The following is a 13,998-nucleotide window of genomic DNA, read 5'->3' as shown; positions in this document are numbered from 1 at the left end:
TTTTTTCGAATCTTGTTTTTATGTCCTCCAATATGGTTTTACACTTCATAATTTATTACATCTTACTTTATAATTACTAAATATTACATTTTATAGTTTTTGTTGCTACTGTGAATGAGCTATTTTCTCATTTGCACTTCAAGTTGGTGATTATTACTTAATGATTATTGAGGAAAGCTATTGTGTTTACATACTTATCTTGCATTCAGTAACTTTAACAAACATTCATATTAATCCTAATAGTGTCTTCTATGCAGACAATCATATCATTGCCCAAAAAGAATCCGTGTCTTTTCTTTATCAGCATATATGCGAATCGTATTTCTTTTTGTTTTCGTAAGGATTACCAAACAATGTTGTATTAGTCTGCTCAGGGTGCCATAACAAAATACCTCGGACTGGTGGGGTTTAAACAACAGAATTTACTTCTCACGGTTTTGAAGGCTTAGGTGCCTCGTCAAGGTGCTAGCTGATTTAGTCTCTGGTGAGGGCCCTCTTCTTGGCTTGCAAATGGCCAACTTCTCACTGTTGTCACACGGCGGGGGCGGGGGGAAGAGAGAGCACTCTAGTGTCTCTTCCTCTTCGAAGGGCATCAGTTCTATCAGATCAGAACACTCCATGCCTTTATTTAACTTTTTTTTTTTTTTTTTTTTTGAGACGGAGTCTCGCTCTGTCGCCCAGGCTGGAGTGCAGTGGCCAGATCTCAGCTCACTGCAAGCTCCGCCTCCCGGGTTCCCGCCATTCTCCTGCCTCAGCCTCCCGAGTAGCTGGGACTACAGGCGCCGCCACCACGCCCGGCTAGTTTTTTGTGTTTTTTAGTAGAGACGGGGTTTCACCGTGTTAGCCAGGATGGTCTCGATCTCCTGACTTTGTGATCCACCCATCTCGGCCTCCCAAAGTGCTGGGATTACAGGCTTGAGCCACCGCGCCCAGCCTCATTTAACTTTAAAAAAATTTTTTTTGAAACAGTCTCGCTCTGACGCCCAGGCAGGAGTGCAGTGGCGCGATCTTGGCTCACTGCAAGCTCCGCCTCCTGGGTTCACGCCATTCTCCTGCCACAGCCTCCCGAGTAGCTGGGACTACAGGTGCCCGCCACCGTGCCTGGCAAATTTTGTGTATTTTTAGTAGAGACGGGGTTTCACCGTGTTAACCTGGATGGTTTTGATCTCCTGACCTCGTGATCCTCCTGCCTCGCCCTACCAAAGTGCTGGGATTACAGGCGTGAGCCACCGCCGCCAGCCAATTTTTTTTTGAGTTGGAGTCTTGCTCTGTCGCCCAGGCTGGAGTGCAGTGGTGTAATCTCAGCTCACAGCAACCTCTGCATACCGAGTTCAAGTGATTCTCCTGTCTCAGCCTCCCAAGTAGCTGGGATTACAGGCGCCTGCCACCACGCCCAACTAATTTTTGTATTTTTGGTAGAGATGGGGTTTCAGGGTTTTACCACGTTGTCCAGGCTGCTCTCAACTGCTGACCTCAGGTGATTCATGTGCCTTGGCCTCCCAAAATGCTGGGAATACAGGCAAAAGTTACAGCGCCTAACCCTCATTTAACCTTAATCACCTCCTTAAAGGCTGTTATGGACTGAATGTTTGTGTCACCCTGAAATTCATATATTGAAACTCCAACCCCAATTGTAATCACATTTGTAGACGGGGCCTTCGAGAGGTGATTAGAATTAAAGGTCATGAGAGTGGAGTCCTCATGATGGGATTAGTGCCCTTACAAGACAATACACTAGAAATGAGGCCTGTCTTTCTCCATGCTACATGAGGACAGAGTGAGAAGGCAGCTCTCTGAAAGCTAGGAAAAGACCCCTTGAGAAACTCTCCATCCTGGAACTCTGATCTCAAACTTCCAGCCTCCAGAACTATGAGAAAATAAATTTCTATTGTTTAAGCCACCCAACCTGTGGTATTTGTTATGGCAGCCAGAGTAGACTAACACAAAGGCCCTATCTCCGGTACAGTCATATGGACGGTTAGAGTCTCAAATACGAATTTTGTGGGAACATAATTCTGTCCATAGCAAATGTAGACCAAAAATTATGTAGGTTGGTGTCCTGGTCTTATTCCTGATTTTGAGTAATAGCTTTTTTTTTTTTTTTTTTTGAGACAGAGTCCACTCTTTCTCCCAGGCTGGGCTGGAGGGCAGTGGCGTGATCTTGGCTCCCTGCAACTTCCACCTCCCAGGTTCAAGTGATTCTCGTGCTTCAGCCACCTAAGTAGCTGAGATTACAGACATGCACCACCATACCCAGCTAATTTTTGTATTTAGTAGAGACATGGTTTCACCATGTTGGCCAGGCTGGTCTTAAATTCTGGGTCTCTAGTGATCCACCTGCCTCGGCCTCCTGAAGAGCTGGCATTACAGGTGTGAGCCACTGCGCCTGGCCCAAGTAATAGCTTTAGTAAATATGTCTTATCTGTTTTTTTACAGCTTCTGAGTGCCTGTCATTGTTACAAAGTATTCCTCTGCTCTACTTTGTACATATGATATTCTAAATTTTCACTAAGATTTTTATTGCTCTGAGTTTAAAAATTGTGTATTGTGGTAAAATTCACATAACATAAAATTTACTATCTTATTTTAAATTACAGGCGCAGGGGCTCATGTCTGTAATCCAAGCACTTTGGGAGGCTGAGGCAGGCGGATCACTTGAAGTCAGGAGTTTGAGACCTGCCTGACCAACATACTGAAACCCCGTCTCTACTAAAAATACAAAAAAAAAAATTAGCTAAGCGTGGTGGCATGCACCTGTAGTTCCAGCTAACTTGGGAGGCTGAGGCAGGAGAATCGCTTAAACCCAGGACCTGGAGGAGGTTGCAGTGAGCTGAGATCGTGGCTTGGGTGACAAAGCAAGATTCCTCTCAAAAAAAAAAAAAAAAAAAAAAGTAATAGCTTTAGCATATTGTTCTATAAATGATGCTTGTTCTTGGAGCTTATGGTTAATAATTGTTAGCATATTTAAGTCATTTTCATTTATTCTTATTTTCTTTGAAATTTTACTCAGAATAGCTCCAGAATTTTATTCAATTTCATTTACCATATGTTGATTGTTTCCCATATGTTGTTATTATTTACTGTATGTTGATGGAATGCTGTTTTTTCTTTTTTCTTTTTTTTTTTTTTTGAGACGGAGTTTTGCTCTTGTTGCCCAGGCTGGAGTGCAATGGCGTGATCTCGGCTCACTGAAACCTCCACCTCCCGAGTTCAGGCAATACTCCTGCCTCAGCCTCCCAAGTAGCTGGGGTTACAGGCACCTGCCACCACACCTAGCTAATTTTTTTGTATTTTTAGTAGAGACGGGGTTTCACCATATTGGCCAGGCTGGTCTCGAACTCCTGACCTCAGGTGATCCTCCTGCCTTGGCCTCCCAATGTGCTGGGATTACAGGTGTGGGCCACTGCACCCGGCCTGTTTTTTCTCTTTTAATTTGTTGAGCTAATGAATTGCAATGGTATGTAGGTATCCTTGCATTCCTGAAATAAACCATACTTGGCCATGGCATAATATTTTTTTGATATGTTGCTTGATTCTATTTGCTACTGTCTTACTTATAATTTTTCAATATTAAACATAGAGATCTGGGTCTATAGATTCTTTGGGCTCTATCATTTTGGCTTGTTAAGCTTCACTATGGTTTGGGTGTTTGTCCTCCCAAACCTCATGCTGAGATTTGATCCCCAATGCTGGAGGTGGTACTTGGTAGGAGACGTTTGGGTTATGGGGGTGGATCCCTCATGAATGCATGGTGCCCTTTTCATGGTAATGAGGGAGTTCTAGTTCTATGAATTCCCCCAAGAACTGGTTGTGTAAACAAGCCTGGCCTCTACCCACTCTCTCTCTTGCCTCTTCTCTTGCTGTGTGATCTCTGCATACCAGCTCCCATTCATCTTCCACCATAAGTGAAAGCAGCCTGAGGCCTCACCGGTAGATACTGGTGCCATGCTTCCAGCACAGCCTGCAGAACTGTGAGCCAAATAAACCTCCTTTCTTTATATTACCCAGTCTCAGGTATTCCCTTATAGCAGCACAGACTTAGACAAGCTTATAGACAGAAGGCTTCGTAAAGTGAATTGAGGTTTTTAATCTTTTTCTGTGGCTTGGAATATTGTGATTAACTTTCAAATTATCTGATCTCTAAAGGTTGATGAGAGCTCAGCTGTGATCTGGAGCCACCTGGAGCTTTCTTAATGGTAGCTTTTTAATCACCTCTCTAATCTCTTTTTTTGGCAATTAGTTAATTCAAGTATTCTACTTTGGCTCAGCTTTAGCATTTTGCTAGGAACCTGTCTGTTCCATCCACATTTTCTTGGCTTTTCCTGGCCTGCCTGGCACAGTCTGTACTGAGAGGAGGAAGGCTGTTTCCACTGGTGTCCTTGGCCATGAGTGGGTCAGGGCATCTCCTTGTTGGCTTGGGTATCGCGGAGAGTGGAATGAGGACACAGCTTCGCCTCTAAGGCCTCAGAAGCTTTCTTGCAGGGAGAAGGCCACCCCTTCCTTAGGGAGATTGGGGGGTCCAAGATGTGAACAGAGGTGGAGTGTTCACACCATCCTACGGCCTGCAACCCCAGTGAGAAGACCCCAGCCGTGTTTCTCTTTGGAGTGGCCCATCCATAACATTCTGCCTAAAAAAGCAGGGTCCTGGAGTTCCAGGGCTTCTCACTGCACAGGGCGCGGGACGCACCTCTTGTCTCTTGGGAAGTACCAGGAGCCCAGCCTCTCAGGCGCTGGGGGATGCAGAGTGTGGGGACTGTAAGCCCTGGGAGATGGGGCGGTGAGGGGCGCTGTGGGGCAGGGTGGTGTGGGAACTGAAGGTGGGGGCGCTATAGAGGATAGGGGGGTAGTGTGTTGTAGGGCAGGGCGGTGTGGGGGATGGAAGGGGTAGGGCAGTGGGGCGGGGCCATTGGCCGGGCCTTGGGGCTGGCGCTGCGGGGCGGGATGGTGTGGGGGGCTATGGGAAGGGGCACTCTGGGGAGCTGTGGGGTGGGGTGTTGTGGGGCACCTTGGGGCGGGCCGGTGTGTGGGTGCTGTGTGGGTGGGGCAATGTGGAGGGTCATAGGTTAGGGCCTTGAGGTGGGGGTGGGAGGCGGTGGGGCGCTGTGGGGTATTGTGGGGTGGGGCCTGGCGCTGTCAGGGGCTGTGGGGTTGAGGGACCCGAGGTTGAGGCCTTGTGAGGCGCTGTGGGGCGCGGCGCTGTGGGAGGCTTAGGGGGCTGGTGGGCTGGGGCACGGAGGGGAGGCTGTGTGGGCGCTCGGCGGCAGGGCGGGGCGGGGTGCTGGTGGGCTAGGGAATGGGAGGGCAGCGTGGTGGGCTTAGGGGACGGGAGGGTGGGACGGTCTGGGCACCATGGCGGCCTGGGTGGGCTGGATCAGTGCCCAAGTTAACTTCCCGTCACCAATGGACATGAGGTTTAGGTAGGAAAGCGGGCTTCTCACAAGAATAAAATCCATCAAGGTTCTCTGTCTCCACCGCACGCCTCAGACACAGCGCCTTCCTCCGGGCTGGAACCTGTCGGGGGCCCCCAGCCTGTCCGGGGCCGCTGTCGTCCAGGAAGGAGAGAGCTGTGCCCAGAGAGGAGACAGAACTCTTTCTCCGTGAATCGCATTCTTTTCTGTGCCGGATGATTTACATTCCGGGAACAAACGGGGCCGCATCTCACAGTGCTGCAGGATGCCAGTGGTGCAAACAGTCGGCGACCCGGCCATTTCCTGAGTGTCTCAGGCGTCCCACCCAGCGGCCGCTCCCGCTTCCCTATCCGTCACCTCCTCGGTCTCCCACCAAGGCGCCAACTTTCCAGACTCTCGCCGGTCCTCGACAGCACCCATTCAGTCTCCGCCCCTGGAGATCCCAGGCCGTACTCCGGGCCAGAAAAGAAGGCGGGTACGACCGCGATGTCGGGTCCTCGCTTGGCTGCGCCTTCTCCTGAGGGAGCCAGGCCGGGGGGAGGGGAATCACCGAGGCCTCGGTCTTCCCGCGTCCTAGAGCGGCCGGGCGAGCCTCACTTCCGGCCTGTGACCTGCCGACCTGTGCTCGTCCCACCAGTCGGGCGATGAGTTGGTCTGACTGGTGGCCCCTGGCACCAGGCTTCCCCATGGGCACTGGAGCAGGCGGACAGGGGTGGGGCCCCACGAGCGACACGGAAGGGTCAGGGTGGCGGAGCGGACCCTGTGGAGGCGGGGTCACTGTGCTCCTGCGAAGGGTCTTCGGGGGTGGAGTCTATCAAGGGTGCGGGGGCGTGGTCACGGAGCGGGGCCAATAAAAGGTGACGGTGGCGGGCTGGTGCCTATGAAGGGCGAGGGGTGTGGTCACAGGGCGGGATCTACAAGGGATGCAGGGGCGAGGCCGGGTCTCTGAAGGATGTGCGGTCGCGGGGCGGAGTCTATAAAGGACAAGGGGCGTGTCCCTGGGTGGGGTGAGAGGTGTGGTCATGGGGTGCAGGTCTGTGTAGGCTGAGGAGCTTGTTCCCCGAGTGAGGGTCTGTGAAGGGTGAGGGCGTGTTCCTGGGGTGGGGGTGTTTGTGAAGGATGAGAGTTTTTCTGGCATGAGGGGCTGGTGAAGGGTGAGGGGCGTTTTCCCGGCTTGAGGGTCTGTGAAGAGTGAGAGCCGTGTTGCCGCTGGTGCAGGTCTGTGAAGGGTGAGGGGCGCGTTCCCGGAATGAGGGTCTGTGAAGGGTGAGGGGCGTGTTCCTGGGGTGGGGGTGTTTGTGAAGGATGAGAGTTTTTCCGGCATGAGGGACTGTTAAGGGAGAGGGGTGTTTTCCTGGCTTGAGGGTCTGTGAAGGCTGAGAGCCATGTTGCCGGTGGTGCGGGTCTGTGAAGGGTGAGGAGAGTGTTCCTGGAGCAGGATATGTGAAGGGTGAATGACGTGCTTTCGGGTGAGGTTAGTGCAGGACGAGCGGAGTTGTCTCGGGGCTGTGTCCTCTAAGGTGGGGACGTGGTTTCTGGGCGGGGTCCGCCATTTTGTCTGGTGAAAGTGAGAAAGGGAGGGTCCAGGGACAAGCGAGACTCCCACCTCTGGCCTCATCCTCCAGCCCTGCGTTTTCCCCACTTGTACTGCCAGAAAGCTGAGTGGTGGCAGTCACTTTTGGAGTCTTCCTGAGACGATCCACCAATATGAAGTAAACTGGAGGAGGTGAGAGGAAATCATTCGTTCATTCATTGATTCCACTCAAGGGTCACCCAGGGCTCCTCTCTCAGCTCTTCTCACGTCCAATGCCCTACAAGATATCTGGAAGCCGCCCTGCTGTCCTTGCACGGCTCTTGGGCCGGAAGCGTGCTGGGGGTGGTGGGGGCCAGGGAATAGCCTAAAGAGGGAAATGTGGAGCAGAGCCTGGCTCTGCCTGTGCAGGACTCTCCTCTCAAGCATGAATGGCCATGGGGTGGTGATGACAGGTGGTACCTCCGACTTAGCGAACGTGGAGCACTAAGATAGGAAAAGGCCACTGGACCCTGGACCACAGGTTTCCTCCCCTGTCCTCTCCTGCCTCCACACTGCCCTCTGTAGGAAGCCAGAGTGGTGTCTTCTATTGCTACTTCTTAGAAATAAATGCTTATTCCCTGGTGTCGCAAGGACGAGTCAGCATTTAGACAAAAAGTTCTCTCAGCAAGGCAACTTTACTTTCTGCAGAAATGGTACTGCTTGCCAGCAGTCTCGCCACGAGAGTACACCGAACAAAGGGAGACAGGAATATTTATCCCTAATGCATGAGGCCCCTACTGCTGTGTCCTGTCTCCATTGGCTGGAGTTGAACCTCACATTCTAGGCTGAATTTGATTGGCTAACAATTTAAAACTTCCTAAATAGGTAAAGTCAATGAGGAACAAAGGAAAAGAGGAAGTTGCTTACGAAAGGACTTTAGAACAGTAATAACATTTCCAAATAAGGAAGGGGCATAGGCTGCAAGCTGGGACATGTCTGGGCATGTCCAGCATGAATATTTTGGTTAAGGTAAAAGGACACAGAATGTACTACATACCTGTGAACATGTCTAACACAAATACTGAAGTCAGAGTATACAGGCATACTGTATGCTTATTCCGTTACATTTGCTATATAAAGCTTAACAGAGTTATCACTATAAAATAAGGAGCTTGAACAGAACTAGCTCGGGGAGAAAATACCAATAACATTTCTGATTTGAAGTAGAAACTTTGAAGAGGAGCTTTTTACTTTCCACACTGCTCGTGATTTTGAGAATGTTCAAATCCACAAAAAAGTATTATGAACATCGGCCGGGCGCGGTGGCTCAAGCCTGTAATCCCAGCACTTTGGGAGGCCGAGGCGGGCGGATCACGAGGTCAGGAGATCGAGACCATCCTGGCTGACACGGTGAAACCCCGTCTCTACTAAAAAATACAAAAAACTAGCCGGGCGAGGTGGCGGGCGCCTGTAGTCCCAGCTACTGGGGAGGCTGAGGCAGGAGAATGGCGTGAACCCGGGAGGCAGAGCCTGCATTGAGCTGAGATCCGGCCACTGCACTCCAGCCTGGGCGGCAGAGCGAGACTCCGTCTCAAAAAAAAAAAAAAAAGTATTATGAACATCATAAACCCTTCATTTAGATTCTACAGTCGTTGACATTTTGCCACACTGGCTGTATCTTTGAATATATTTACTTTTTGTTGCTGAAAAGTAATTTGAAAATACCGTTGACCCTTGAATAATACAGGGGTTGGGGCAGTGACCCCTGTGCAGTTGAAAATTAAAGCATAACTTTTGACTCCCCTAAAATTTAACTACTAATAGCCTACTGTTGACTGGAAGCCTTATGCATAATATAGTCAATTAACATATTTTTATATGTATTATATACTCTATTCTTTTTTTTTTTTTTTTGAGACGGAGTCTTGCTCTGTCGCCCAGGCTGGAGTGCAGTGGCACCATCTCGGCTCACTGCAAGCTCCGCCTCCCAGGTTCACGCCATTCTCTTGCCTCAGCCTCCTGAGTAGCTGGGACTACAGGCACCCGCCTCCGTGCCCAGCTAATTTTTTTGTTTTAGTAGAGATGGGGTTTCACTGTGGTCTCGATCTCTTGACCTCATGATCCACCCGCCTCCGCCTCCCAAAGTGCTGGGATTACAGGCGTGAGCCACCGTGCCCGGCTACTCTATTCTTAAAATAAGCTGGAGAAAAGAAAATGGTGTTCAGAAAATCACAAGGAAGAGATAATATATTTAATATTCATTAAGTGAAAGTGGGTCATCCTCATTGTCTTCACCTTCAGTAGTCCGAGGAGGAGGAGGAAGAGGAGGATTGGTCTTGCAATCTCAGGGGTGACTGAGGCGGAAGAAAATCCAATTATAACTAACCCTCGCAGTTCAAACCTGTGTTGTTCCAGGGTCCGCTGTAATTTGTAGACAGCATGGCACTTTCCCTTAGGTACCTCAGCCTATTTCCTAGAGGTGAGGACATTCTCTTACATGATAGCAATACTTTATTTCACCTGAGAGAATTAACAATAATCCCGTGGTCACCTGGCACGGTGACTCATGCCTGTAATCCTAGCACTTTGGGAGGCTGAGGCGGGCGGATCACGAGGTCAAGAGATTAAGGCCATCCTGGCCAACATGGTGAAACCCCGTCTCTACTAAAAATTAGCTGGGTGTGTTGGCATGCGCCTGTAGTCCCAGCTACTCAGGAGGCTGAGGCAGGAGAATCACTTGAATCAGGAGGCAGAGGTTGCAGTGAGCCAAGATCGCGCCACTGCACTCCAGCCTGGCGACGGAGTAAGACGCCGTCTCAAAACAAACAAACAAACAATCCCATGGTCACAAAACTCTTATTTCTCCAATTTCTCCAATTGTCTCTAAAATATCTGCATAGCTGGGTTTTTCCCCTCTAATTCAGAAGCTAATCAAATCAAAGTTGCATGTTGCATTTAATTGTGTCTCTTCAGGCTCCTTTTTTTTTTCCTTTTTTTTTTGAAACCAGGTCTCACTCTGTCCCTAAGGCTGGAGTGCAGTGGCGCGATCACGGCTTATTGCATCCTCAACCTCCCAGGCTTAGGTGATCCTCCCACCTCAGCCTCCCGAGTAGCTGGACCTACAAGAATGTGCCACCATGCCTAGCTAATTTTTTGTATTTTTTTATAGAGACCAAGTCTCACCATATTGCTCAGGCTAGTCTCAAACTCCTGGACTCAAAGGCTCTACCTGCCTTGGCCTCCCAAAGTGCTAGGATTACAGGCCTAAGCCACCGCATCTCGCTGGCTCTTTTAATCTGGAATAGCTTCCCTGCTTTTTGTTTCTCTTTAGGACACTGACTTGTGACCACGTGTGGCCATCTATCTGTGTTATACTCCATGTTCTGGGTGTAACCTGGAGCCCACACAGATTAACACTCCCTGTCCTTCATGCCCCAGTGGGTGGAGTCGTGGTCTCTGCTGTCCATTAGGCAGAGGTCGTTGAGGTGACATGCAACCAATTATGGCCTGTCCCCTAGCGGCTGGGGGCAGACCCCTGCTGACCACCTTTCCCGGGTCCAGCTCAGGCCATGCCCCTCCACCCGCAACCACGATGCCATGGTGGCTTCTTTTGTGGTGGCCTCTTTCGAAGGGGTTCAAGGAGGCTGCAGAGCTGAGGCCTCAAGATGGACAGGGCCATGGGCCAGGGGCCTGGTGAGGAAGCCAATTTACAAACCCAAGTCACAGTGGGCTGAGCCAGGGGCGGGCAGAGACTGGGAGACCAAGGACCAGGGTGGTGATTGGGGGCGGGAGGTGCCCTGGCCTCAGGCAGGGGTGGGGGCGGCTGAGGAGGAGGGGAGCAGGTGGAGGGGTGAGCCGCCATCCCTTGCCATTCCCAACCTGGGGCCTGCTGCCAGCTCTACCAAAAGGGTTTTCTCCAGGCCTGAACTATAGGTCCTCCTGCTGGCAACTCTGAGGATGCACACCCCTCCAGCATGACTCCAGCCCCTCTTGAACATGCCTCACCCCTGCAAGGCATTGATTTGAGGTGCCCTAGGGAGGAGGGCAAGCTGGAGACCCGAGGGAGCCCGCAGTGGACCCAAACTCTGGGGATGGGAGAGGGTACCAGGGGGAGGTGTTGCCAGGCAGGGTCAGGGTCAGGTCACATCCCCCAGACTCCAAGCAGCAGAGGCACAGTATCACCCTTGAACCTGAATTCAAGGGCTCTGCAGCAGCACTAAGCCCAGGTGAGAAGGTCTTGGGGGCAAGTACCCTTCATGCTGAAGGAAATGCAGGGTCACCAGCCTCCTAAGACAGCTTGTGACCTGGGGCCGCTGCAGCACACAGGTCTGCGGGGCATGGGCTTGCCCTTCTGTGTCTTCCTTTTGACACCCTGCCTCTAACCTTCCCAGGAGGAGCCCAGCGATGGTGGCTGAGCCCCAGGTGAGCTGACCTTTGGGGAACAGTTGCTGCCCAAGGCCTCTCCCCCTCAGCCTGGAGCCCCTTGCCCAGCAGACCCTTGGGGCCCTGAGAACAGAATCTCCCTCCCCAGATGCAGGCCCAACCCACTGGCTGCCCCTTCCACAGAGCTGAGCAGGGTGCAGGGCCCTGAGGGGAGAGCCCAGTTTTGAGAGCTCTGTGTTTCCATAGTCACACTTTCCCTGCCCAACCTACCCCTAGCTCTTTTCCTAAACATCTGCCTGGAAGGTAGGGAGACGCACACAGAGCCTCTTGCTAGAAATTCAGTCCAAGCTGCAAGGTGTGCCTGCCCTTGGGCAGGGGTGAGACTCTCTGGCAGTGAGCACCTGTGATTTTAGGGCACAGTGATGTTTGAGGAGGTGGCCATGTACCTCACACAGGAGGAGGGGCAGCACCTGGGACCCCCTCAGAGAGCACTCCACCAGGATGTGATGCTAGAGAACCACTGCACCCTAACAGCTCTGGATAAGCATCACATGGTGGGTTTCAGGTCCCTGCTCCCCATCCCCAGGTGACTGGTTCCTTGGGCTCTCTTGACTCATAGACCAAACATCCCCAGTCCATGGGTATGGTACATCCCCAGTACCCATGTCCCAGCAGGGAGTGCCCAATGATCTCATCACCCATTCTTCTCGAGACCACCTCTGGATCCCCCTCCTCTTGCAGCCTCTGTGGCCCTCAGCCAGGGGCAGCTCAGATATTCCAGCACTGACCATTATCTTCTTGATAAACAGGTTTTTCAGTGTCCACACTCAGGGTTATTTCCCAGCGGGAGCAGGGGAAAATGCCATGGGTCATTGCTCTGCCAGGGCCTCCCTGCACAGGTGAGTGAGGAGGTAGGTGTCTCAGGGGAAGCCGTGATGTGTTGTGCATGTGAGCTGTGAGGGGGGAGTTTGAATGGCCAGCTGAGAGACCCCTGATTGTCTCTTCTGGCTCCCGTCCTGGCCCCACCTTCCCTCTGAGGAGAAGTGCAAGCCCATTGTGCTACTCCTTGTGCAGCTACTCAGGTGGGACAGCCATTTTCTAGTGGTGACCAGGCTTCCCTGATGAGCTGATTAGCGCTTACATGTCAAAGTACAAACAAAACTCCACATTGTGTTCACATGGGAGCATGCCCCCAGCACCCTCTCCTATTTCCACAGTTTGCACGCTGCTTGCATGCAGGCATTCTTCTAGGTGCTGGTGTTAAGTATAAGCAAAACCAAGTCCTTGTCTTCAGGGAGTGTACATTTTGGTTTGTGCAGAACATCGTAGTTTGGGGAAGAATGATTTACCCTGCCCTGATGTCCTATCATATTGTTGGTCTCCACATTAGAATGCTAAGGGACAGGGACTTCATTCATTCACCAAGTCCCTGGTACCTCAGGCAGTGCCAGGCACCCAGGAGGCACCTGGCAAACACTGCTGGAATGAATCCCTAGTTCTTTAGTTGTCAGTTCCTGCTTTGTGCACTGTGCCATCAAGGTGCCGCAAGTATCTGTGTGAGAAGGCATTTGCCCTCAGAATTTCAGTCCAGTCAGAGAGAGATGGACACACACAACTAAGCGTGATACAAGACAAATGGAATAAAGTCATTAACAGAAGGGAAAATAAAACTCAACTCAGGCTGGCAAATATGAGCTGCACAGAAATTTGCTTTGGCTCAATCAGTTTCTTCTTTCACAGAGAAACTTTTAATTTCCATTCTTTGTTTCAGATTCTTAGGTCAAGACAAAGCATAAACAATCAACTCCAACAGAAAAATCTGAAGAACAATTACAAGGAGTAACTCAGGAGATTTTCCCAAGAGGCAATCCAGAGGAGTTTGAGTTTCGATCAGCTTGCAGGATTGAGACAGGAGCAGAATATTGCTGGAAAAAATTCACAATAAAGACCGGGATGGCCGTGCGCGGTGGCTCACGCCTGTAATCCCAGCACTTTGGGAGGCTGAGGTGGGCAGATCATGAGGTCAGGAGATTGAGACCATCCTGGTTAACACCATGAAACCCCGTCTCTACTAAAAATACAAAAAATTAGCTGGGCGTGGTGGCGGGCGCCTGTAGTCCCAGCTACTCAGGAGACTGAGGCAGGAGAATAGCCAGAACCCGGGAGGCGGAGCTTGCAGTGAGCCGAGACTGCGCCACTGTACTCCAGCCTGCAGCCTGGGCGACACAGCGAGACTCCGTCTCAAAAAACAAACCAAAAAAACCAGGATGAAGTTATTTCCCCAAAAGAGAGGTTCGAGGCAAGTGGTCAGCTCCCACTTGAAAATCAATGCAGCAGACAAATACCAGGAATGTAATAAATTGAAGAAAAGTTTGTCTCTGGGCACAAAACCTGCTGTACCTCTGAGGGACAGGCCAGAAGAGAGAGCCAGTAGATGGAGGATGGGTGGCTGAGGCTTTCCATGTGAGTCATGTCTGAGTGGACATCAAGCAGTTACCAGTGGGTCAAAGCCCCATGGATGTCATGTGTGTGGGAAGTCTTTCAGCAAGAACTCACACCTTACTTGGCATCAGATAATTCATACTACAGAGAAGCCTTGTGTATGTATTGAATGTGGGGAAAAAATCACAACTCAAGCCTTATACAACATCAGAAAATTCACTGTGGATGGTGAAACCCTATCTCTACTAAAAA

At 50.9% G+C, this 13,998-nt stretch overlaps 1 long non-coding RNA gene across 1 annotated transcript; it reads left to right on the top strand.

Moving 5' to 3' along the window:
* The first annotated feature begins 6,251 nt into the window (after window positions 1–6,251).
* LOC126961008 (uncharacterized) lies at window positions 6,252–13,998 on the top strand. The gene is made up of 5 exons (XR_007728160.1): window positions 6,252–6,637; window positions 7,034–7,134; window positions 11,313–11,343; window positions 12,114–12,203; window positions 13,076–13,998. It is a non-coding gene; the product is annotated as an uncharacterized LOC126961008 (long non-coding RNA).

This window comes from Macaca thibetana, chromosome 8, assembly GCF_024542745.1.
Source record: "Macaca thibetana thibetana isolate TM-01 chromosome 8, ASM2454274v1, whole genome shotgun sequence".
Classification (NCBI taxonomy): Eukaryota; Metazoa; Chordata; class Mammalia; order Primates; family Cercopithecidae; genus Macaca; species Macaca thibetana.
The sequence above is the reverse complement of the archived record's forward strand: the minus strand, read 5'-3'. Positions and strand labels throughout refer to the sequence as shown.